This window comes from Schistocerca gregaria, chromosome 6 (genome assembly GCF_023897955.1).
Source record: "Schistocerca gregaria isolate iqSchGreg1 chromosome 6, iqSchGreg1.2, whole genome shotgun sequence".
In the NCBI taxonomy this organism is placed as follows: Eukaryota; Metazoa; Arthropoda; class Insecta; order Orthoptera; family Acrididae; genus Schistocerca; species Schistocerca gregaria.
The window spans coordinates 52,678,377-52,704,512 of record NC_064925.1 but is presented as its reverse complement, the minus strand read 5'-3'; the positions used below and the strand labels follow the sequence as shown (position 1 = coordinate 52,704,512).

The 26,136-nt window shown below is 38.9% G+C and overlaps 1 protein-coding gene and 1 long non-coding RNA gene across 2 annotated transcripts in view; both read right to left on the bottom strand.

Annotated features, from left to right (window-relative positions):
- LOC126278949 (G-protein coupled receptor Mth2-like) overlaps positions 1 to 17,818 on the bottom strand; it is a 101,296-nt gene extending 83,478 nt beyond the window's left edge. The window contains exon 1 of the mRNA XM_049979226.1: positions 17,759 to 17,818. The gene's annotated coding sequence lies outside the window, so the exon portion shown is untranslated. The remainder of the gene's footprint in view (positions 1 to 17,758) is intronic.
- Positions 17,819 to 17,840: 22 nt separating this feature from the next.
- LOC126278947 (uncharacterized) overlaps positions 17,841 to 26,136 on the bottom strand; it is a 156,046-nt gene continuing 147,750 nt past the window's right edge. The window contains exons 3-4 of the long non-coding RNA XR_007550770.1: positions 18,032 to 18,193; positions 17,841 to 17,906 (exon numbers count right to left, since the gene is read on the bottom strand). This is a non-coding gene — a long non-coding RNA (uncharacterized LOC126278947). The remainder of the gene's footprint in view (positions 17,907 to 18,031; positions 18,194 to 26,136) is intronic.

Below are 26,136 nucleotides of genomic sequence, written 5' to 3'. Positions count from 1 at the left end.
ACTGGCAGAAGCTGACCTGCGAGAAGATCAGTTTGTTTTCTGTAGAAATGTAGGAATATAGAGGCAACATTGACCCAATGATTTCCCTTGTAAGACAGGTTAAGGAAATGCAAATTTATGTTTGCAGCATTTAGAGAAAGCTTTTGACAATGTTCACTGGACTACTGTCTTTGAAATTCTGAAGGTAGGAGGGGAAAATATAGGGAGCACAAGGCTATTTACAACATTTGTACAGAAATCTAACAGCAGTTACAAGAGTCAAGGGCCATGAAAGTGAAGTAGTGGTTGAGAATGGAGTGAGTGAGTGTTGTAACCTATTCCCTATGTTATTCAAACCAAAGAAAAATTTGGAGTAGGAATTAAAGTTCAGTGAGAACGAATAAAAAATTTGAGATTGTAAATGTTCAAATGTGTGTGAATTCCTAAGGGAGCAAACTGTTAAGGTCATCAGTCCCTAGACTTACACACTACTTAAACTAGGACAACATTCACTCCCACGCCTGACAGAGGACTCTAAATTCCAGCAGAAGAGGCTACACAATTCGTGACATGGCGTCTCTAACTGCGTGGCCACTCCACACGGCTTTCTGGGTTGTAATTCTGTCAGAGACAGTAAAAGACTTGAAAGAGCACAGAACTGACAGTGTCTTTAAAGGACGACATTAAGATGAACATAATCAAAACCAAAATAAGAATAATGAATTGAAGTTGAATTAAATTAGGTGATGCTGAGGGAAGTTGTTTAGCAAACAAGACACAATGTAGTAGATGAATTTTGTTGCTTGGGCAGTAAAATACATGATCATGGGTGAACCAGAGGGAATATAAAAGGTAGATTTTGTAATGGCATGAGAAGTGTTTCTGAAGAAGAGAAATTTGTTAACATTTCATTTAGATTTAAGTGTTATGAAGTCTTTCCTGAAAGCATTTGTATGGGGTTTAGCCACATTTGGATATGAAACATGGATGATAAACAGTTCAGATAAGATGAAAATAGAAGATTTTGAAATGTGGTGTTACGATAGAATGTTTAAAATTAGAAGAGATACTGAATATCATTGAAAGAAAAGAAATTTGGGGCACAACTACAAGAAGGTTTCAGTTGACAGGACACATTCTGAGATATCAAGGGATAACCAGTTTAGTATTGGATGGAAGTGTGGGTGGTTAAAGTGAAGAGGGAGACCAAGAGATGAATACAATAAGCAGATTCAGAAGAATGTAAGTTACAGTAGTTATTAGGACATGAGTCTTGCACAGGATACAGTAATATGGGGGGATGCACCAAACTAATCTTTGGACTGAAGACTACAATGATGACAAGGATGACAACACTGGAGCTGAAGAATAAAACAAAACAGAAAAAACTTAATCATATGTGCAGGCATTTACATACTTATAATTCTAGTTTGACAAGGTTCAGAGAGGTAGTCGGCTGTGGCCATATAGTAGAAACTGTCCCATCATTTGCCAGACATAATTTAGAAAAACAATGGAAAGTCTAAAGGATAACAGGAAGGAGATTAGAGCCTCCATTTTTCTGAATAGAATTCCAGTTTGTTTGAAACTTCACTATCTCATATGGTTTACCCCTAGTGCACTACAAAACACTGCAAATATGTTATGTAATAATGTGCGCTCAGGCATAATTAAAGTTATTAAAAGAATTTAAAAATCTCTTTCATTTATCACTACCAGTCACTGATGAAACCACACACAATTATTTTACAATATAACTCTGCACACTTTATTAGCTGAAAATCAGGACCACGCTGGTTTTCCGTTGTGTGTATTGCAACTTCCAATTTGCTGGCCTAAAACACTGGGTCAGTGTACCTGCACAATGAGCTCAGTTAGAGTTTATGACATTGTTTCCTCACTGACTATAATATTGTTGTTATTATAAAATAGATTCTTTTTGCATGATTAACTGTGTTGGGGAAAACAATGTAGCAATATTGGACCTAATAGGCTATACTCAGGAACTCCTCTGTTAATGTATTTTGGTCCACTAAACGTTTATCCCTAAATAAAGTTAATATTGTCTCTGCATTTTGTATCCTACCTGCTAAGTATAATCAGAACCAGACATTAGGTACACCTCTTACTCCTAATGATTCTAGCTTATTTCATAATTGTCATGATTGTGAATTCCACTATGACTGATTCTGTTCTTCTGTCAATTTGGATCACAAACTATGATACACCTAGAGTAAAGAATTATTTAAATAAATACAACCCAATGTCTTGCACAATTGATTATATATATTTTGAAATACATGATAGAAGGGAAATGGGCTGGCAGTTCTCTCTGTCTTCTGCATTACCATTCTTCATCAGAGGGCCAACTCAGGCCAATTTTACATACTCTTGAAGGCTCACTGATGCAAATGACTCATTCATTATGTATGTTAAAGAGTCTGCATGCTCTTTGTACATTGGTACTTCATCTAAGCCTGCTAATTTTTTACATCTTATGTCTTCTACAGTTTTAATGACTTCATGCTCTGTGGTAAGTAATAATATCATTGTTAGTGCATAATAATTTACATTTATTATACTTGGTTTTCAGATAATCCACTATCAAGGCATTATCCACACCCAAAAACATTCAAAATCCAATGAAATCTGGCAGAAAAACATCAGCTAGAAGGAAATTAGTATTAACTGACAAATGTAGCACTGAAATTCAACTTCATGTATATTTTAAAGTGTGTGTGAAATTCATACTTAAGTTTCGTAATTGAAGGAAAGTCATCAAGTAAAACAGAAGTGATTTCTGCCATTTCCCAAGGTAGTGTTATAGGCTCTTTGCTGTTCCTTATCTATATAAATGATTTCAGAGACAATCTGAACAGCAGTCTTCGGTTGTTTGCAGATGCTGCTGTCGTTTATCATCTAATAAAGTCATCAGAAGATCAAAAAAACTGCAAAACAATTTAGAAAAGATATCTGAATGTTGTAAAAAGTGGCAGTTGACACTAAATAACGAGAAGTGTTAGGTCATCCACCTGAGTGCTAAAAGGAACTCGTTAAACTTCAGTTAAATGATAAATCAGTCTGATCTAAAAGCTTTAAATTCAACTAAATACCTAGGCATTACAATTATGAACAACTTAAATGGGAAGGAACACATAGAAAATGATGTGAGGAAGGATAACCAAAGGACTGCATATTATTGGCAGGAAACTTAGAAAATGTAACAGGCCTACTAAGGAGACTGCCTACACTGTGCTTGTCCATCCTCTTTTAGAATACTGCTGTGCAGTATGGGATCCTTACCAGGTAGGACTGACGAAGTACATCAAAAATGTTCAAAGAAAGGCAGCATGTTTTATATTATCGTGAAATATGGGAGAGAGTGTTGCAAAAATGATACAGGATTTGGACTAAAAATCATTAAACGAAAGGTGTTTTTCATTGCGACGGAATCTTCTCAGGAAATTCCAATCACCAACTTCCACCTCCGAATGTGAATATATTTTGTTGACACTAGCCTACATAGGGAGGAATGATCACCATGATAAAATAAGGGAAATCAGTGCTCGTATGGAAAGATGTAGGTGTTCATTCATTCCGTGCGCTATCCGAGATTGTAATAATAGAGCATTGTGAAGGTTGTTTGGTGAACCCTCTGCCAGGCACTTGGATGTGATTTGCAGAGTATCGATGTAGATGTAGATGTAGAACAGCTGGCATAAGTGAAGTACATGACTGGGCACCCAATTTTAATGTTGTCATCTATTGAATTACTGAAAGAAATCTCCTAGCAATCATTTCAAAACTTCAAGGTAGAATATCTTATAGCTGGGGTGACATTTCACCTAAGCCACTAAACAAATGCAAAGAAGAATTAGTGATGTCTGTGACACACCTTGTAAATGCCTCCCTCTACCAAGAATAATTCCCTGACAGCATGAGAATCTCTGACATCCTACCAGCATATAAAAAGGGAATAAAATGGACACAAAAAACTACAGGCCAATATTGTTAACTTCAGAACTTGGCAAATTACTAGAGAAAGTAATATAAAATCAGTTTGAGAGATGTTTCACCAGACACAATATATACAATGATTTACAATATGGTTTTAGAAAAGGAAGATGCACTGTAACAGCAGCAGCAATTTTTATTCATGAATTAATATTAAACGCATTGGATAAAGGCACTTAACAGGAAATGAGTTGTGCATTGTGAACCATACCTTGCTCTTGCACAAATTAGAAGAATGTGGAATGAGAGGAGTAGTTTTATGATCTCTTGCCACCTATTTGAAAGACAGGAAACAGTGTCTTAAGCTAACTTAGAGAAATGAGCAGTTTCTACCAGCTGGATCAACCTACATGATATTTCAGTGTGGTATGCCTCAAGGAAGCACATTATGGCCTTTTCTGTTCCTTGAGTATGTTATTAATGTAAAAGAACCTCAAAATTGCAAGGTCCTAAGCTATGCTGATAACACATACCTTTTCAGCTGGGGCTATGATATGCAAACTGCTGTCAACAGGTGTTAAATCAATTACAATATTCTGTCAACTCACCCTACTGCAAATAAGTGACAATGCAATTCATGTTTAGCTATAATATGAACATAAACATCTCCACTGACACTTAGTCACACAAGAAACACAATTTTTTGCTGTTATTGTTTATGAACACCTGCCATGCAAAGAGCATGTAGATCATATTTGTAAGAAAAGCAGTAAAAATGTGTATCTACTGAAATGGGTCTCAGCCTCCCTAGGCCATGATGCCTTGACAATATTAGGAAAGGGATAGATTGCTACTCCATATAAAAAACCTGCTGAGTTGCAGATGGGCACTACAAAAAGGCTGTTACACATTATAGCTTTCAGTCAAAGTCTCCTTCTGGAAAGAAAACACACACATGCAAGCACACCTAAGGCAAACATAACCTCTACCACCACCAGCTCCAACTGGAATGCTGATCACGTGACCATGAGGTGTGCTTGCTTGTGTGAATGTATGCGCATTTTATTTGCTGAAAAAGGCTTTTGCCAAAAGCTATAATGTGTAACAGTCTTTTCATTGCACCTGCCTGCAGCTACAAGGGTCATCTTTACAGTATTTAGCAATTTATCTTTTTCCTAATATTGTTGATATTTTAACCTGGAGTTTCCACTGTTTGCAAATATATTTTGTATTGATAAATATGCATCTTCAGTATGGCACTGAGAAATGGGGTCTATACAGTCAGACTTGCTAGACTACAAAGAAAAGGCAATAAGATAAACACAAGAAAGCCTTGTATAGAAATTTTCAGAAAATATAAAATACTTACCATCTATTCTATGTACTCTTGCAGGTAATCATGTTTGTGAAACTAAATGCAGAACATAATGTAATAAACAGTAATGTACATAACAATTGGGTTGACACATACGTTTGTATGGCTTTTCCATAATTTTAATAAACTCAAGAGATACAAATAACAGAGACTTAAGTCATCAGTCATATATTCTCCTTCACTATTTACAACACCTGCCAATGTTGGGGTAAATTCTTGATTCCACAACTAAAAATCATGTGCTTTACAGGTGAAAAACCCTTTGAGCCATGTTCAGAGTGCATTTTCATACAGAAAGGAAGTTCCTTGAAGGTTGTTTGACAGAAAGCAGGAAAGGTGAAAATCTGAGAGCGCAAATTCAGGTGAATAAGGTGTGTACAGAATAACTTCCCAAGCTTACTGCTGTTATTCCAGCAGAACACGGACAGACTTTATCATCAAGTAACATCACTTCACACAGTTTTCCTGGTTGTTGTTCTCTGACTGCATCTGCAAGACATGCCAGCTGTTGACAACAAATGTCAATAGTGATGTTTACACCTTGGAGAGACCATTCTTAGCACACCACACCATTGCTGTTCCACCATATGCATCACATTATCTTTTGTGGATACACACAGATCTTTGTATGGGGAGTTGCTCCTTTGTTTGAGCTCAACCTTTCCTTTCTTTTCTTTCTGTTAGCATAAAGACACCATTTCGCATCCTTAATGATACAGGATAGGAAAGATTGATGTTCATGAGGCAACTGGTGATGAGGAAGCAGAGATGCACCACCCACTGATGTCTGTGATTTTGCCTTAGAGCACGTGGTACCCACACACCCGATTTTTGAACCTTCCCATTGCTTGCAAATGTTACATGATAGTGGAATGATCACACTTGCCACTTCTTGAGTATGTTGAACTGGAACATTGAGGTTGCGTGGCTGGTTGGTCAGCTGGATGCTTTGAGAGACTAAACTACTAGGCCATCAGCCCCTTAATCCTCCAACAACATACACATCTACATGACTGTACATCAGAGATGCAAAACCCAGGGGAAGAAATCTCTAAGGTCTATCAAAGATCATTGAGGTGAGATAAGGAACAAGAAAGAAAAAATGGAGACATTGGAATAAAGACAGCAAGGTGCTCCATCTAGAAAGCAGCCGGAAGCCCCAAAAGCAGAGTGCAATAAGGGGACATACATCCCCCAACTCCCACCACTTACCAGGCATATCCCACTTAGAAAGTGCTTACAAAAGACTAGTAACATTGACAGGGCAAGAGAAAAAGACAAAAAAGTCTAAAACACCACATGAGAGGGGGCAGGAAGAATAAGAGAGCAGGTAGGTTAAGGACCAGGAAGGATCACAAAGCCCAGACAGCCACAACCAGATCTGGACAGGGGCAACAACAGCGTGTTCTTCTAACCCCTCAATGGGCCAATACAGTTAAGTGGCCCTCTCGGGAAGTGTGAAGTGAGAGAGAGGTGAAACGGGGAGGATCAGGGGGTTGTCTGAGCCATAAATCAGCTGGAGGCTTCAGGGACATTACGCAACTGGAGAGACACCCCGTGCATCCAACTGGTGCTTCTATACCCATCATTATGCACATTACCACAAGAAACTAGCCTCATGAATAAGATAAAAATCTCAGGAAAGAGAATAATGATGACAAGTCTGTCAACCATCAACAGATACAGAAGAATAAGAAGAATTAAGAAAGAGGAAGAGCAGCAGCCAGGCTGCACCACCAAGGAAGGGATGCCACACACCCCTTGATCAGAGCAGTTTACAGGGCATCCCTCCAATGCCTTAAGTGGCCAATGAGGCTAATGTGCACTACATCCTCTTTCATGGGTAAAATGTAAAACTGAGTCAGCCACTTTGGCAATGTCTGCTATCACTAGTTTGTCATAAAGTTTATGGTTTCACTTTAAGGTGGCCAAATTAGGGCAGTCCTGTAGGCTGAGGGCCACCAAGTGATGGGCACCGCACCATGGGGTGGACCCTCATATCGGAGCATGTGGTCATGAGTCAGTCAAGTCTGGTGAACAGGAAGCAAACAGAGGACAGTAGATTCTCTGTGGAAAGCATGAATGGAGGACTGCCACATGGTCATAGGCTTGTTTATGGTTCACAATTTATTTGGAGAAACTAGGGCACACCAATCTGCATTCCAAGCCACTAACAATTGTAAGCACTGAGTCAATTGAAGGTCTGATTCCCTCATCTCCAAAGTTAGCATTCTGGTAGCCAACTTGGCCAACTGGTCAGCATGTTGATTCCAAGGGATCCCAATGTGACCAGGAGTCCATACAAAGATGATTATCTTTCTGGCACAGTGCAAGTCATAGAGTAGATTCTGTAAAATCACAACGAATGGGTGTCAAGGATAGCACTGATTGGCCCACTGAAGACTATCGAGAGTGACAGCCAATTAAGAATAAAGGTGGCTAAGGGCTTTAACAATAGCCACCAATTCTGTAGTGAACATAGTTAACTATACCTGGCATGTGTGTAAGCAAAACACTTCATCTGTTGGCCATAGAGCCATCAGTGTATACCACATCTGAGGCTGGAAATGTATCAAGAATATCCAGGAACAGACAGTGAAAAACTGTAGGGTCTATTGGGGCTTTCAGTCCAAAGGAGAGATTGATGCAGATCCAAGAAAAGGGTACACACTATGGGGATACAAGTGATTTCTACCTGACAAGAGGCAACAGTGGAGAAAGATGGAGTTCAGAGCAGAGACACTATGTGCATTGCAATCATGACTCCAGACCTTGGCCTCTGTTGTGGAAAGTAGATCTCCCTACCACAAAAAAGACACAGTAGTTTAGATGCTCATGGGAGCACTGAATGTATATTGCATAGTTGGGTAGCAGTTATTGGGGCTGGATACCAGTGTCAACAAGTAGGCTGTTCACAACGCTGGTCTGAAAGGCACCTTTTGAAGTTGAACACCCCAACAGTGTGTTGGGTCCATCATCTGCAATATTGAGCCATACACCAGCCTCATATGATCAAGACAAGACAAGATCAGAGCTTTTTAGAGCCACAAAAGTGTAGAGCAGTCTGCACCCTTGCTGGTGTCACTGACACAATTAATAATATTAAGATGGAACAAGTGTGTTTGCTTACGTTAGCAAAGATGGGGAATCCATGTCAACTGGGCATCAAAGACCAATCCCAAGGACAACTGACAACCACTAGAGCCCTGTAGTACCCCATTCTTTTACTTATGGGGAGTACTGTAGGAAGCACCAACTTGAACCTAGAAAGTACAATGAGACAATAAATATGGTAAAAAAATTGTGAGTTGACTCCAGAGACCCCACTCATGGAGGATGTGGTGCCACCACACAGTGTCATAAGCACTACGCAAGTCTAAGAAGACAGTGATAAGATGTTGGTGGTGAGAAAAGCCAACTGAATAGCAGACTCCAGGCAGACCATATTGTCAGCAGTATAACAGCTTTGGCAAAAACTGCCCTGGGGCAGAGCCAAAAGACCCCGAGACTCTAACAACACAGCCATCATACATTCAGGCAACTTGCAGAGAACTTTAGTGAGACTAATTGGGTGGTAACTGTCCATATCGGGGGAGGGGGGGGGGGAGGGAAATGAGGGGGGTGTTTACCCCATTTCAATACTGGGATGATCACAGCTTATTGCCATTGAGACGAGAACTCACTCTTGGTCCATAATAGAGTTGAAAATGGCAAGGGTGTGACATTGGTAATCCAATGATAGGTGATTGAACATTTGGCTGTGGATGCAGTCTGGTCCAGGAGCACTGAGGAATTCCCACTAACTGAAGAGAGCATTATAAGATTCCATGTGATTGTAGCAGTTGCTCTGCACACTGTTTGAGGAAATGAAATGCCGGCTGATAATTCAAGCATCATGAAAAGTGAAATATTTGGCAACAGTGTCTGGATCAGTATAGAGAACATCTATCATACAGAGACCACGTATACCAACAGCATACTAGTGTCCACAGAGGTGTCAAATATATGCCCAAGCCCATGAAGGAGGGGTACATGGCCCATTGTACTGCTCCCGGCATTCTTGTTTCTGTTGTTTTATGTGGTGGTGGACCTTGGCATGCGGACATTTAAAGGCAATGAGGTACTCCATCAGTTGATGTTGCTTATGGCGTTTGAGTGCCACCTACAGTGTCTAATAGCAACAGTGATTTTGGGCGTCCCCCTAGGTACTGTCTTCCAACAGGGGCCAAGAGAACCCCAAGGAAGAGGTGACTGCTGAGTCAGATGCCAGTACAATGGATATGGTTGTGCTCTGGACAACCATAGCAATACTACCATGTGGCATGGTGTGGGGGGCAATGGCAGTGGTGAAATCATCCCAGTCAGCTTTGGAGAGAGCCCATCAGGGTGGAAGCCCAGGTGAGTGATGCTGAGGTATGGTAAAACAGTAGGGGTCACCAGGAACACTGCCTCGTACACAGAGGCAGAACATGTTGGATCTGGTAGCACAGGCACCATCAGAATCTCCCTCTTTCTGTAGAATTACTTCTTGTCCTTAGATGATTTAGATTTCTGCAAGGGCTTGTCTACCCCAGATTCTGGGACGAAGGAGGAATGCAAAGTTCTACAGCCTGAAACCTGTGGCTCTCACTGGTAAGGATGCAGGAGGAGGGAGTTGCTTCTCCAACTGTGGGTTTGGGGTCTAACGTCACCAGCAGATTGGAAGTCGATGCTCCCAAATGGTGTGTGAGGGAAACTGTAGGAGGGGGGCCCCACTTACCAGAGAGCAGTTGTAGTCGACTGGCCCGAAGGGTCAAATGTAGGAGATATGGAGAGCAATGGCACAGTCACTAGAGAGGAAGACATCATTGCACCAGTAGAATACATCATCATCATCAGTGCAGGATGTAGGCATTTGTATTTCTTCTTGGCTTCTTGATAGGTGAAGCAGTCAAAGGTCTTGTATTCCTGGATTTTCTTTTCTCATTTGAAAATGGGGCAGTCTGGTGAACAGGGGCAACAGTCTTCCTTACAGCTGACACAGATGGGGAAGAGACACAAGGAATGTTTCTGTGCAGCTGCCGACCCCAATCCCTACAGTCACAGCTGGCATTGCAACCCGAAGACACATGTCCAAATCACAAGCGTTTTTAGCCCCACATGGGGTGGGGGGTGGGGGGTGGGGGGTGGGGGGTGGGGGGTGGGGGGAGGAATATACAGCTTAACATCAGAGTGATACACCATCCCATTGACCTTCATGAGCAATGACTCAGCTACAAGGTCCAAGATATAGGGTCCAGGGTCAACTGTGTTGACTTTTGGTAGATACGACTCACAAAATGAACACATCACTCATCATCACTTTCTAAACAAGATTTCAATGGAAAATGATACCCTGTGCCATATTCAGACTTTTATAGGGATTATAGTGACAGGGATGTCACCCTGTTGGTTGCAGATGAGCAGTGCCTGTGAATGAGTGGGGTGGCCATTTTAAGGAGAACATTGCCACTTTTCATTTTTGAAATCACTGCCACTTCCCCAAACCTGTCCTTGGAGTTTTCAAAGAGAAACAATGGCTTTGTAGTAAAAAAGGAATTCCTGTCCATCTTAAAACAAACCAAGTATCAGGTGGTGTATTTCTCACCTTGTCTCTGAGCCCTATGATCCTCCCATGGCATAACCAGAGAAAGGAACATGTTGGGGTCACACCTCTCCTCGTTATAATATGCCTTAGCTTCAGAAGCGACTGCTGGGGTCATGGACCACCAGCAGAGGAGAGTTTAATTCACTTCCTGTGAAAATCTTCCACCACAGTACCACCCATTCTGAATGGGGGCAATCCCCAAGGGTGCCACTCAGCCGCTAAAAGTAAACAATTGCCCAGAGTTGCAAGGGGAGTTTCTAGTTTAGGCACCAACAGTGTGCACACACACAAACATGCACAAGCGCATGTGCACATACTAAATGAAAGAGATATGAGCCTCCTGAGGGCTTTCACTGTGTGATTTTCACACCTCTGGTGAGCTGAAGAGAGACATGCATGGACATTTGTTTTTCAGATGAGGAAGTGCAAGAGTGAGTGTAGTTGTGGATCCATCAGCAGCTGACTATGTTCTACAAAACAGGAATTTATCATCTCACCTCCCAGTGGGATAACTGTCTTAATGAATCTAGTGATTACTTTTGAATGGAACCAGAATTTGATGATTACTTTTGAATGGAACCAGAATTTGATGATTACTTTTGAATGGAACCAGAATTTGATGATTACTTTTGAATGGAACCAGAATTTGATGATTACTTTTGAATGAAACCATCCCTGGTCCTGTTGTGGTAGGTGTTCAGTTCTCTTTAGACTGTGCCTTAGAAATATGTATGCAAATTCCTGTAATAATAATTTACAATTATCAGGTACATTGAACTCATAACAGATTCAGCCTCCAGTAGACTAAAATATGTAATAATCGAACAATATATTCAAAATAATCTTCAGTTTATTAATCTAAATTCCACTACTCTGATCATTATTGGCAGAAAATTGACTACATTAATGTGGCTCGTCCAGAAATGGCAAAAATAATTAAGCAGAAATGAGGCCTAACCTGTACAAACATCATCCCATTCAAAAATGCACTAGGTAAATAGTATCGGGACAATCTATGCTCGTTAGAAGGACCAAGCAATAAATGGGATGCATTTCATTCAACTCTGTAATGCATTTTGATTCTTGTCATGAAGTAAAAGAATAAAAACATACCTGAGCCCCAATTTGCTGGACAAAAATCAGTTTGAAACTCTCGGCTAGTTTAGTCAAATTTAGAATGTGCCCAAACCCTATATGTTGTACAAATCATCTGGGCAGCAAATTATCAAAGAAAAATATACTAGTGTTGAGCAAAGTCAGTAAAAGTAACTCATGCCTGCCGGGAGCTCATTAACATATGTCATAAGACATGTGCAAATACAAAAGCCAAGTGGTAGATATTAGACATGAATGCCAACCAATATCAGTCCCAGAAAAAGTTTGTAATATATTCAACAAGTGTCTTTGCTACTGACACTGTAATTTTAGACACAGATCTACCTATCAAGACAATACACAGCTACAGGGTAAATAAGACCATCAAATTTGAAGAAATAAAAGAGCAAGATAGAAGCAAAATGCTTTAGCAGCTAAAAAACACTAATGGTTGTGATGGCCTTTTTGGCATAGTAATTGAAAGATTTACAAAGGTAATGTCTGAAACAATTACATATCTCATCATCCGTATCATCAAAGAAGACATGCTTCCCAGCACATTGAAAAGGAGCACAGTCAGGTCAATAAATAAAAATGAATTAACAGAGGAAGCATCAAACTAGCAACAGGGATCAATTTTGCTCACATTTAGTAATATCCTTGAGTCAGTAATGTTCATTCAGCTTGTGCTTTTCACTAGAAACCATCTTCTAACAGAACTCCAACATTGATACTGGGAAGTTTGTAACACCACAACAGCAGACAAAGCATTTCTCCCCAAAGTTTATACTCATCTATGTGAAGAGAAGAATACTGTGGGCATATTTTTAGATCTTTCAAAAGCATTTAATCTAGTAGATTGTGCACTAGTCTTATAGAAACTGAAGGACTGCAATATCAGACACACACGATTTGAACTTCTGTCTTCATACCTGCAAATTCATGAACAGTACACAGATATAAATTATCAGAATTGTGTGAGAAAAAGCAACATTCAGTCTAAAATAAACAGTAATGGAGGGTGTGGCACAGGCATCGTTGTTGTTGTTGTTGTCTTCAGTCCTGAGACTGGTTTGATGCAGCTCTCCATGCTACTCTATCCTGTGCAAGCTGCTTCATCTCCCAGTACCTACTGCAACCTACATCCTTCTGAATCTGCTTAGTGTACTCATCTCTCGGTCTCCCTCTACGATTTTTACCCTCCACGCTGCCCTCCAATGCTAAATTTGTGATCCCTTGATGCCTCAAAACATGTCCTACTAACCGATTCCTTCTTCTAGTCAAGTTGTGCCACAAATTTGTCTTCTCCCCAATCCTATTCAATACTTCCTCATTAGTTATGTGATCTACCCATTTAATCTTCAGCATTCTTCTGTAGCACCACATTTCGAAAGCTTCTATTCTCTTCTTGTCCAAACTATTTATCGTCCATGTTTCACTTCCATACATGGCTACACTCCAAACAAATACTTTCAGAAACGACTTCCTGATACATAAATCTATACTCAATGTTAACAAATTTCTCTTCTTCAGAAACGCCTTCCTTGCCATTGCCAGTCTACATTTTATATCCTCTCTACTTCGACCATCATCAGTTATTTTACTTTCTAAATGGCAAAACTCCTTTACTACTTTAAGTGTCTCATTTCCTAATCTAATTCCCTCAGCATCACCCGATTTAATTTGACTACATTCCATTATCCTCGTTTTGCTTTTGTTAATGTTCATCTTATATCCTCCTTTCAAGACACTGTCCATTCCGTTCAACTGCTCTTCCAAGTCCTTTGCCGTCTCTGACAGAATTACAATATCATCGGCGAACCTCAAAGTTTTTACTTCGTCTCCATGAATTTTAATACCTACTCCAAATTTTTCTTTTGTTTCCTTTACTGCTTGCTCAATATACAGATTGAATAACATCGGGGAGAGGCTACAACCCTGTCTCACTCCTTTTCCAACCATTGCTTCCCTTTCATGCCCCTCGACTCTTATGACTGCCATCTGGTTTCTATACAAATTGTAAATAGCCTTTCACTCCCTGTATTTTACCCCTGCCACCTTTAGAATATGAAATAGAGTATTCCAGTCAACATTGTCAAAAGCTTTCTCTAAGTCTACAAATGCTAGAAACGTAGGTTTGCCTTTTCTTAATCTTTCTTCTAAGATAAGTCGTAAGGTCAGTATTGCCTCACGTGTTCCAACATTTTGACGGAATCCAAACTGATCCTCTCCGAGGTCCGTATCTATCAGTTTTTCCATTCGTCTGTAAGGAATTCGCATTAGTATTTTGCAGCCGTGGCTTATTAAACTGATAGTTCGGTAATTTTCACATCTGTCAGCACCTGCTTTCTTTGGGATTGGAATTATTATATTCTTCTTAAAGACTGAGGGTATTTCGCCTGTCTCTTACATCTTGCTCACCAGCTGGTAGAGTTTTGTCAGGACTGGTTCTCCCAAAGCCATCAGTAGTTCTAATGGAATGTTGTCTACTCTGGGGGCCTTGTTTCGACTCAGGTCTTTCAGTGCTCTGTCAAACTCTTCACGCAGTATCGTATCTCCCATTTCGTCTTCATCTACATCCTCTTCCATTTCCATAATATTGACCTCAAGTACATTGCCCTTGTATAAACCTTCAATATACTCCTTCCACCTTTCTGCCTTCCCTTCTTTGCTTAGAACTGGGTTGCCATCTGAGCTCTTGATATTCATACATGTGGTTCTCTTCTCTCCAAAGGTCTCTTTAATTTTCCTGTAGGCAGTATCTATCTTACCCCTAGTGAGATAAGCTTCTACATCCTTACATTTGTCCTCTAGCCATCCCTGTTTAGCCATTTTGCACTTCCTGTCGATCTCATTTTTGAGACGTTTGTATTCCTTTTTGCCTGCTTCATTTACTGCATTTTTATATTTTCTCCTTTCATCAATTAAATTCAATATTTCTTCTGTTACCCAAGGATTTCTAGCAGCCGTCGTCTTTGTACCTACTTTATCCTCTGCTGCCTTCACTACTTCATCCCTCAGAGCTACCCATTCTTCTTCTACTGTATTTCTTTCCCTCATTTCTGTCAATTGTTCCCTTATGCTCTCCCTGAAACTCTGTACAACTTCTGGTTCTTTCAGTTTATCCAGGTCCCATCTCCTTAATTTCCCACATTTTTGCAGTTTCTTCAGTTTTAATCTGCAGGTCATAACCAATAGATTGTGGTCAGAGTCCACATCTGCCCCTGGAAATGTCTTACAACTTAAAACCTGGTTCCTAAATCTCTGTCTTACCATTATATAATCTATCTGATACCTTTTAGTATCTCCAGGGTTCTTCCATGTATACAACCTTCTTTCATGATTCTTAAACCAAGTGTTAGCTATGATTAAGTTGTGCTCTGTGCAAAATTCTACTAGGCGGCTTCCTCTTTCATTTCTTAGCCCCAATCCATATTCACCTACTATGTTTCCTTCTCTCCCTTTTCCTACACTCGAATTCCAGTCACCCATTACTATTAAATTTTCGTCTCCCTTCACTATCTGAATAATTTCTTTTATTTCATCGTACATTTCTTCACTTTCTTCATCATCTGCAGAGCTAGTTGGCATATAAACTTTTACTACTGTAGTAGGTGTGGGCTTCGTATCTATCTTGGCCACAATAATGCGTTCACTATGCTGTTTGTAGTAGCTTACCCGCATTCCTATTTTCCTATTCATTATTAAACCTACTCCTGCATTCCCCCTATTTGATTTTGTGTTTATAAGCCTGTAGTCACCTGACCAGACGTCTTGTTCCTCCTGCCACCGAACTTCACTAATTCCCACTATATCTAACTTTAACCTATCCATTTCCCTTTTTAAATTTTCTAACCTACCTGCCCGATTAAGGGATCTGACATTCCACGCTCCGATCCGTAGAAAGCCAGTTTTCTTTCTCCTGATAACGACATCCTCCTGAGTAGTCCCCGCCCGGAGATCCGAATGGGGGACTATTTTACCTCTGGAATATTTTACCCAAGAGGATGCCATCATCATTTAATCATACAGTACAGCTGCATGTCCTCGGGAAAAATTACGGCTGTAGTTTCCCCTTGCTTTCAGCCGTTCGCAGTACCAGCACAGCAAGGCCGTTTTGGTTAAAGTTGCAAGGCCAGATCAGTCAATCATTCAGACTGTTGCCCCTGCAACTACTGAACAGGCTGCTGCCCCTCTTCAGGAACCACACGTTTGTCTGGCCTCTCAACAGATACCCCTTCGTTGTGGTTGCACCTACGGTACGGCCATCTGTATCGCTGAGGCACGCAAGCCTCCCCTCCAACGGCAAGGTCCATGGTTCATGGGGGGGGGGGGGGGGGGGGCACACGCATCAATACTATGAATATTGGGACCATTTATTTTTCTTGTCTATACATGGTTGACAGAAAATCTGGAAACGCTTGTAAGCGTACTGCAGGGTAGGCTGTGCTGAGGAATTACTGTTAAGAAAAAAGTTCTGTATGTAGAACCATTTATGAGTTAATTAGTATTGAAGTTAATCAATCAGGCTGTTGCACGTACAAATTCAAGCAACCCACGAGAGACAGTGGTGCCTAAGGTGTTGTTCATTTTGTTTCCTAGAACCAAACAAGACAGCAACACAAAAGTTGGGCATAGGATAGTTGCAAGAACCAAACCCAAGCCAATGGACGAGCAGTCTCGTGCATTACCATCTACATTATAAAAACAATGGACACTAATTGTATCTGGCAAAAGGCCTGAATGTGTCAATTTGTCAATGCAATAACCTGATTGGCTAACTTCAATGCTAATTAATTCAGAAACAGTGCAATATACTGAATTTTTTCCATAACATTTTTTCTCAATACAGGTCAAAACCATATTTTACTTAGAACACATTTTCTCTAGTTAAAACCAGTTCATACTGAACTCCTATATTACAACTAGAATTTCCTAGCTGTAACTAAAATTTACTGCTTTATATGTTCAAATTTTAGATAAAAGTATTTTTAACTTTTCTATTAGATAAGCCTAGTTTTAGCTACAGAAATAATTAAAAGCAATTAAGTGTCAATTGGGATTAAAAAAATTTAGGTCTCAATTATGTTTGCATATTTTCTGGAAGTTTCATTTTTTAGTCCATTTCAACCTTTGTGACCAACAGCCACATGAGTGGCTTCAGTAATATCGAAAACTTCATCTACATGTAAGTAGTACTTCATAGGCGCCTTTTGTGACTGATTTTTGCCACTCAGAAGTATCAATAGCCTTGACTTAATTTAATCTTCTGTACTGTTTGTGTGTCTTTTTTCAGCTCCTTCAATTTTGTCCATTAATTTACCTTTTGTTGTCACATTGCTGTGATTTTCTTTTTTTGTGTTCATCAATCTATAATGTCCTTTTTAAGAATTATTCTTTCTATCACATTTCTTGATTTAGAGCCACCACTAGAAATGTGTACAAGTCAATCTATACATGCTTAGTAGAAGTCTGAGTGAGTATGCTGAGGTGGGCATGTTGACTGATTGCCTCACCTGGGCATGTGACACCTCTCAACAAATCATAGTTGTTATAACGCATCATATGTAAGCTAAATAATCCTTGGCCTGGGTCAAAACATTCACGTTTAACCAGCAGGAAACTGGTTGTAAGGAAATGCGTTCAGTATAAAGAGAGAGAGAGAGAGAGAGAGAGAGAGAGAGAGAGAGAGAGAGAGAGAGAGAGATCCACAGCTTCACACAACGTACAGGATTTGATCCAGTCTGCCACCCTGCACAGTCCCACAGGATGGGAGAAACAGGTTCCTGTTGTAGACACTAGATCGCCGTGTTGTCAGGGCAGCAATCACGATACAAGTGGCACTCGTCATCACAAAAGCAACGAGCAGCAGAAAACCTGTAGGAGAGGAAGGCAGGTTGCAGGTAGTACTGTTTTAATAAACAAGAAGCAGTTATAACATGTTTTACTGTGCTAATTAAAACAGTAACATATTAAATCAATGTCTAATGTGTGCTACTTACGTTCGATTATTCATCATATTTGGAGAGTCACTGCTTACTGGAAATTTGCCTTTGCAAGAACCACGGGTGCACCCTTTGATTTCCTGTACCTTCTGGAGAAGTTGGTTGTCACACAAGGCTTTTTGTGCAATCAGGGACAGGATATACAACCAAATGACAAACCTGCCAGCAGAGAATCTTTACGAATATAAGGACTATACTAAATTAGTACACAAATGCATCATGTTTGAAAGAATTTTCATTATGCACATACACTAAGAAAATGTGCACAGATATTTTGTGTAGTTATACAGTAATCTTGTTGTTGTTGTTGTTGTTGTTGTTGTTGTTGTTGGTGGTGGTGGTTGTTTGCTCTTCAGTCTGGAGATGGACATGATGCAACTCTCTACACTAATTAATGACGTGCAAGTACCTTCATCTCTGCATAAGTAATGCAGCCCACATCAATTTGAACTTATTTACTATTTCTGAATCATGGTGTCCTTCTAAGATTCCAGCCAGCCCCCCCCCCCCCCCCCCCCCTCCCCTCAGCTTCCCTAGGTTACAAAATTAAATACTCCTTGATGTATTAAGATGTGTCCAACAACCTTATTGGTTATCAAATCTGCTTATCTAATCTTCAGTATTCTCATGTAATATAACATTTCAAAACTTTCTGATCTCCTCTTGTCTGCACTGCTTATTATGCACATTTCACTTCCAAACATAGCTATGCTCCAGACAAACACTTACACAAATTTCTCATTTTCAGAAACCGTTTTCATGCAATTGCCTGTCTGCATTTTGTATCCTCTATACTTCAGCCATTGGCATGTTGCTGCACTTCTTTAAGTGCATAATTTCCAAATCTACTCCCCCAGGAACATCTGACTCAATTCATCTACACTCCATTAGGACTGTTTTACATTTATTAATGTTCTTCATATGCCACGGCACAAAATTTTTAGCTATGTATGTTGATCAACAATTAAAATGGGATGAACATATCAGGGTTCTTGGAAAAAGAGTTAGCACAACACGTTATGCCTTATGAATATTAATCACAGTATGTCATAGCTCATGCCTAAAAGCAACATACTATGCGCATATACATTTTATCATCAGCTGTGGCATAATATCCTGGGGTGCAAATGCTTAGGATGACGAAAATATGTTCACATTGCAGAAAGAAGCCTTCAGAATAATGGGTAAGAGTCACAAAAGGCTCCACATATTTCAAACTGCAGTTTTTATACAAAGAAACAATGAGCAATGTGGAGCAAACAGTTCCATACATGATCATCTGATCAGTTGCATTGACTGCTCCTAGCTAGATAAAATGAATAGAGCAACACATCTCTATGTTTTACCAAGGTTTCTAGATAAATAATAAACTGTCAAGAGAGGTCAAAAACATAAAGGAACTCTATAAATTGAAAACTAAATACATCAAAGAATATTTAATAATGAATAGTTTTTACTCCACTAAAAAATTCTTGGAACATAGAATTATTACAAATATATAATCAGGTTCACAAGTTACAATGTAAATGCAATGCATTGTAGTTTTGTATCTACTCCATGAAGTTCAAAACCAATATGTATTATCAGGAGTCTTAGATTCATTTCTCTTGTGTGTAGCAGGCTCTTTCTGCATTATATAATTCAGAGTAAATTGTGTATATGCATACTTTTTTCCTCCGTGCGCGCGTGCGAGTGTGTGTGTGTGTGTGTGTGTGTGTGTGTGTGTGTGTGTGTGTGTGTGTGTGTGTGTGTGTATTTGTCTGTGGGTGAATGAATAAATAAATAAAAGAAAAATGAATGAATAAATAAATAAACCTCCTTTCAACAAAGCACATCATCTGAGTTATTTGACATCTCTGACAGAAACACAGTGTGAATCACCAAAACCCCTAAGTTTTTATTTGTTTTCCAAATTTTCCTTAGTTTCCTTTTTATTACTTGCTTTATACAAAAGTTTAATTGCTCAAGGAAAAGAGTATAGCCATGTCTCACTCCTTTCTCTACTGCCATTTTCCTTTCATTTTGTTTTACTTTTAGAATTGCAATCATATTCTGTACACATTGTAGATAGTCTTATCATTCCTTGTATTATATACCTGATTTTTTTTATATTGATTGTGTTTAATCTGTCAACATTGTTAAAAGATTTTTCTAAACCTACAAATGCTAAAAACTGAGTTTCAGTTTCTTCATTCTGTCTTTCAGTCATAAGGTCAATATTGCCTCATATTCCTACATTTTTTCAGAAACTAATATGATCCATCCCAAGGATGGCTTCTACCAGTTTTTCCATTTTTTTCTAGAAAATTCATGTCAATATTTTGCAGCCACATCTGATGGTAAAGTGGTATTCAGATATTTATGTACCTAGCTTCTTTGGACACAATATTATTACACTCTTCTTTAAGTCTGAGGGCTATTTTGCCTGACTGATACATATTCCATAGCAGGTAGAACATTTTGTCACAGATGTTTCTCCCAGTAATCTTAACAATTCTGAGGGAATGTCATCTAACCTGTGAGCCTTCTTTCAACTTCGTGATCTGCCAAATTCTTACTGTAGTGCCATTACACTCTTCTCATCTCTGTGTACTTCCTCTTCCATATCTGTAACATTTTCTTCAAATTTATTTTCTTTATATGGCCTTTCTATATATTCCCTTCATTTTCCAGGTTTTGATTAATTGCTTTGCACTGGCTTCTTCTATGACCTCTTTACATTCACTTGGCTGCTTCTCTTTCTTCCCAGGGCTTTCTCAATTCTCCTATAGGCAGCATCTCTCTCTCTCTCTCTCTCTCTCTCTCTCTCTCTCTCTCTCTCTCTCTCTCTCTCTCTCTCTCTCTCTCTGTCTCTCTCTCTTATAGTCATACACACTTCTATCCAGTTGCATGTGTAGTGTAACAGGACAGCGGAGTACCGTCATGCGATGAATGCAGTTCATTTGCTGTAGGAGGCTGCATCTATGCTTTGTGCTCCAAGTCAGCAGTGTAATGGATGGCTCACAGTAAGAGAGCCATCAGCAATGTCAACAGGGACCCAAAACAAATGAATATATTAAAGAGACCTTTGATGTATGGCCCAAGGGTCAGATGTTATGTATCAGTAGGTGTTAATGTCTGATGTTTGATTAAACTAATTTGAGTTCTAAGGGGTCTGCCATTGTGAGACTTTAAGACTTTAAATAAAGAGAAGTGCAAATGAGAATTCAGAGTTTATTTAGTACCTGGAAGTAGTTTTCATGATTTAAGATTTCAGTATCGTCCATCAAGGATCGAAGTCCAGAAGAAAATCAAGATCATACACAGTGGTAGGACATAGTAGCTGGACCATCAGAACAATTTCTGAAGGTGATCATTCATCAGCAACATTTGTAACATGTAACTAGCAGATATGACAGGGTGAAAATGTACCAAGCACACACAGCAGCTGACATATGTCACTAAGAAATACCTCAGTTTTTCACCAAATATGGTAGCCAACTAGTGAAACAAAGCAGTCATGCTGAGAAGATCACTATTTACTGAATAAAACTCAATAAAAAATTTCAAGAATTTCTTTGTCATATTAATAATTTATTTATTGCCCTTGTCAACTAATAATTAATAATGGAGCCTCAAGACATGAATGCATAACTTTGCCTCAAGTTTTCAATGACAGTATTATCAAGACTGAGTTGAAAAATAATATTTAAACTTGTTAATAAACAATTTTCATGAAGAAGGAATAATTTATTACTGAAATACCAAACACCCAGCAACATAAAATGATGATGTGCTTGCATTGAAAATACAGAGCAAGACCTGCCGACTTGCAACACATGAGAGATTACAGCAGGGTTGGTGAGGAAGATAACTGATGTGATTGCAGCCAGCAGACAACCCATTGGTGCTTATCACAAAGCCAACTCCGAAATTATGTGCAGCACTATTCCTGGTTCAACAGCAGTTGCATTAGCAGTCATCTACAGCTAAGCAGACACCTACACCATGCTAGCAACGCAGTGGCAGTTTACAGCTGACTCACTCCTAATTTTTTTTAAAAAAGGTGTTTTTTTTTAAATTTCATGTCTTAACTGTTATATGTAACTAACTGGACATAACAATATTATATTGAAGGTTGAATTTATTGTTAACTACCAAGTAGTGAGCTATTATATCGACGTGTTAGTTTATGCCCATGTTAGCTCTTAAGAAAAAGTTGATTTAATTGAGTTAACAGTTCCTTGTGAAATTAATGGATGAAAATAAGAAAGGGGGATACTATTAACAGTAAGCAGAACAAAAATAAGAGAATGTTGGGGGAAAACATTTCTAAGAAAGAAGAAGAGACTACAAGACTAAATTTAGTCAAGGTTTACAGAACAGGGCAACAAAACAAAAGAATTAGAAAGTAAAGTGAATGTATTACATCTAAGGTACCAAGAATATTTTGTCACGAGTTTAAGGAATATTTCAAAGATGTGATTCAAAATTTTAAATCAGTACACATAAAAATTTCAAACACAAATAAGAGAGTGGAATTATTTGAGCAAGATAGGGTACTAAAACTGGAATATACCTTAACTAGGTTTCGGAAGAAAGATTACAAGCATTCGTACAACCAGTAGTAAGACTGCTTCTGTGGTTAATACTGTAAACCACCAACAGTAATTTCAGAATATATGGGATGTCTCAAGAGAAACTAAAAAAGCACTTGAGAGTAGACAAACTACTGGTATTATGGGAGTATCTAAGAAATTTTTGGAGGATTTTCAGATCAGGCATGGTTTAAATTTGTCAAAACAGTTGCCCAAATTTAAGCCAGATAGGGGGTGCATCCAATATGCTTTTAAAGAGCATTTTCACAATCATTAGCTAGCAGGTGGGACAATCTCAAGAAAACTGATTTTGCCCTATGTTATTTAGCAGGAGATGCAGCTGAATGGTGATTTAAATATCAAGACAAATTTAAAACATTAGATAAATTTAAAACATTGGATAAATTTAAAACATTGGATAAATTTAAAACATTGGATAAATTTAAAACATTGGATAAATTTAAAACATTGGATAAATTTAAAACATTGGATAAATTTAAAACATTGGATAAATTTAAAACATTGGATAAATTTAAAACATTGGATAAATTTAAAACATTGGATAAATTTAAAACATTGGATAAATTTAAAACATTGGATAAATTTAAAACATTGGATAAATTTAAAACATTGGATAAATTTAAAACATTGGATAAATTTAAAACATTGGATAAATTTAAAACATTGGATAAATTTAAAACATTAGATAAATTTAAAACATTAGATAAATTTAAAACATTAGATAAATTTAAAACATTAGATAAATTTAAAACATTAGATAAATTTAAAACATTAGATAAATTTAAAACATTAAGTAATTTTCAGATGCCTTTGAAGAAAGAATTTCTTTGTTTGAGTCAATGTACCAAAGAAAATAATAATTGAAAGCATGATTTCCTAAAATACTTTAACTTCAATGATTATTCAGATAATTATTTTATTTCTGAGCATAGTGGAAGTAAGTTTGATTACCAGTGGAGATGATAAGGCAGGCAGTGGCTTTAAACATTATTACAGTAAGTATCTGAATGAGAATTAGCATCTGAAGAGACTATTAAACTATGATTACATAGTACATAAATTACTATGTCAAATACTGTCTGCTGGAAGGGGTAGTTTCATTGGTAGTGAAGAAGGTGACATGCAAGGTCTACCAAGCTACTTAGATGTTTTTATTGCAGCCTTTATTCTACTTAAGCCATACTGTTAACTTTCCAATTAGAATAGCTAATGGCTTAAAAATGGCCACTGGTAATACCTTTATACAAATGTCTAACAAATAAAATTATATTATAAAACAAATAATATGTAGCCTCCCATATCATGACATGCAGTTCCTTTTGCTAAATGTTATTACTGATTACATTATGTTTGTTTTGTTTTGGGGTGCAAAAACAACTGGGGTCATACGCGCCCAAGTCAAAACTAAAGAACACGAAGACAGAGAAGAGTTAAAAAATGACTGTGTCAATCCCAACTGACATGAGAGAACACAGCTAAAAACATGAATGTGCAGGAAGGACTGCAAAAGACACCATACGGAAATAGAGATGGATAAAATGTGAAACGCGGTCAACAGCCCACGCATCGTTTTCTGAAGCAGCTAATAACTCAGACAGCAAACTCAAACAGGAATGCAAACAGTTAAAAAATGGATATTCTGTCAGGAACTGGTGGACAGCTAAAAAATGGGTACAATGTGAGGGAGCACCATTTATCAAATGATGATAGCTAAAAAGGCAGTGCCCAATACGCAACCTAGTTCAATTGACCTCCTCCTGGCGGGAGGGACGAGAGGAGGTTGTCCAACCCACTGGGAGAGGCTTTATAATCTGGAGCTTATTCCCATGAAGGGAGGACCAATGGCAATACCAAAGGGACACCATCACCTGACAGATGGCAACACAGTGATCATTGGAGGGAATATAGGAACAGGTGGACTGAGGTACAAGGACTGCAGCCTTGGCAGCAGCCTCATTTCCTGGTGGACCGACATGACCAGAAACCCACATAAACGTCACAGTGTCTCCACCCAGAGTGAGCAAGTTGTGCAAATTTATATTAAAAATATAATATAATTAATTAAACAAATTACATTAAAAACAAAGATTCCAAGACTTACCAAGCGGGAAAGCGCCGGCAGACAGGCACAATGAACAAAACACACACACACACAGAATTACTAGCTTTTGCAACCGATGGTTGCTTCTTCAGGAAGGAGAGGGAAAGATGAAAGGATGTGGGTTTTAAGGGAGAGGGTAAGGAGTCATTCCAATCCCGGGAGCGGAAAGACTTCCCTTAGGGGAAAAAAAGACGGGTGTAGACACACGCACACGCACACGCACACGCACACGCACACGCACACGCACACGCACACGCACACGCACACGCACACGCACACATCCATCCGCACATACACAGACACAAGCAGACATATTTAAAGGCAAAGAGTAAGGGCAGAGATGTCAGTCGAGGCAGAAGTACAGAGGCAAAGAAGTTGTTGAAAGAGAGGTGAGGTATGAGCGGCGGCAACTTGAAATTAGCGGAGGTTGAGGCCTAGCGGATATCGAGAAGAGAGGATATACTGAAGGGCGAGTTCCCATCTCTGGAGTTCGGATAGGTTGGTGTTGGTGGGAAGTATCCAGATAACTCGGACGGTGTAACACTGTGCCAAGATGTGCTGGACGTGCATCATGGCATGTTTAGCCACAGGGTGATCCTCATTACCAACAAGCACTGTCTGTTTCCCATGTGGAAGTTTCTTTCTATTTTATTTACATCATCATTAATTAAACAAATTGATTTTTTGCACTTTTCATCATTTTGATTTCTTATAGATTTTTAAGGGAATGCAATGTCCTTCATTTTTAACTTACATCAATTCCTGTATTCGCTATACCATTGAGAATTACACAGGTTGGTTAAATGGTTCTTCTTCTGCCATAATTAGTTCTCCTCCTTGACCGTGCGTACAATACTGATTCTTAATTGGACTTCCTCTTCTGATGCTAAAGTGACATGACATTGGAATAATGCATGGAAGAAAAGTAAACTTTCATGCTTTTGCACAAAAACGAACTCTCAGACTTCATATTTTCATAAAATAATTATTCAGACAACATACTGTATCTCAAGAAATACGTCTTCTCACCACTAGAACTAACAACAGAGTCTCTCTAATAATTGCAAAAAAACATTTGTCTTTCCCCTTCTGGTGTAGCAATATATCTCTTTGTCAATGCTTACGGTGGCCGTGCTAGTGTTTATTGTCATTGGTAATAACTTTCATTGTAGCATGTCAGGACTTTTCTTATGTACCTATACAAAGTGACAGTTTTCCTGGATCTGTTGCACTAAGGGATGGGTGGTGTACAGTGCACATAGATTTTGAAGGGCGCTGAGAGTGTCTGAGCAGAGGACACAATTGGAAAGGATGTATCGCCAGATGTACTCCATGGCCTGATACAGGACGAGGAGCTCAGCTGTAAATACTGAACAGTGTGCCAGAGCCAATATCTAAGGATG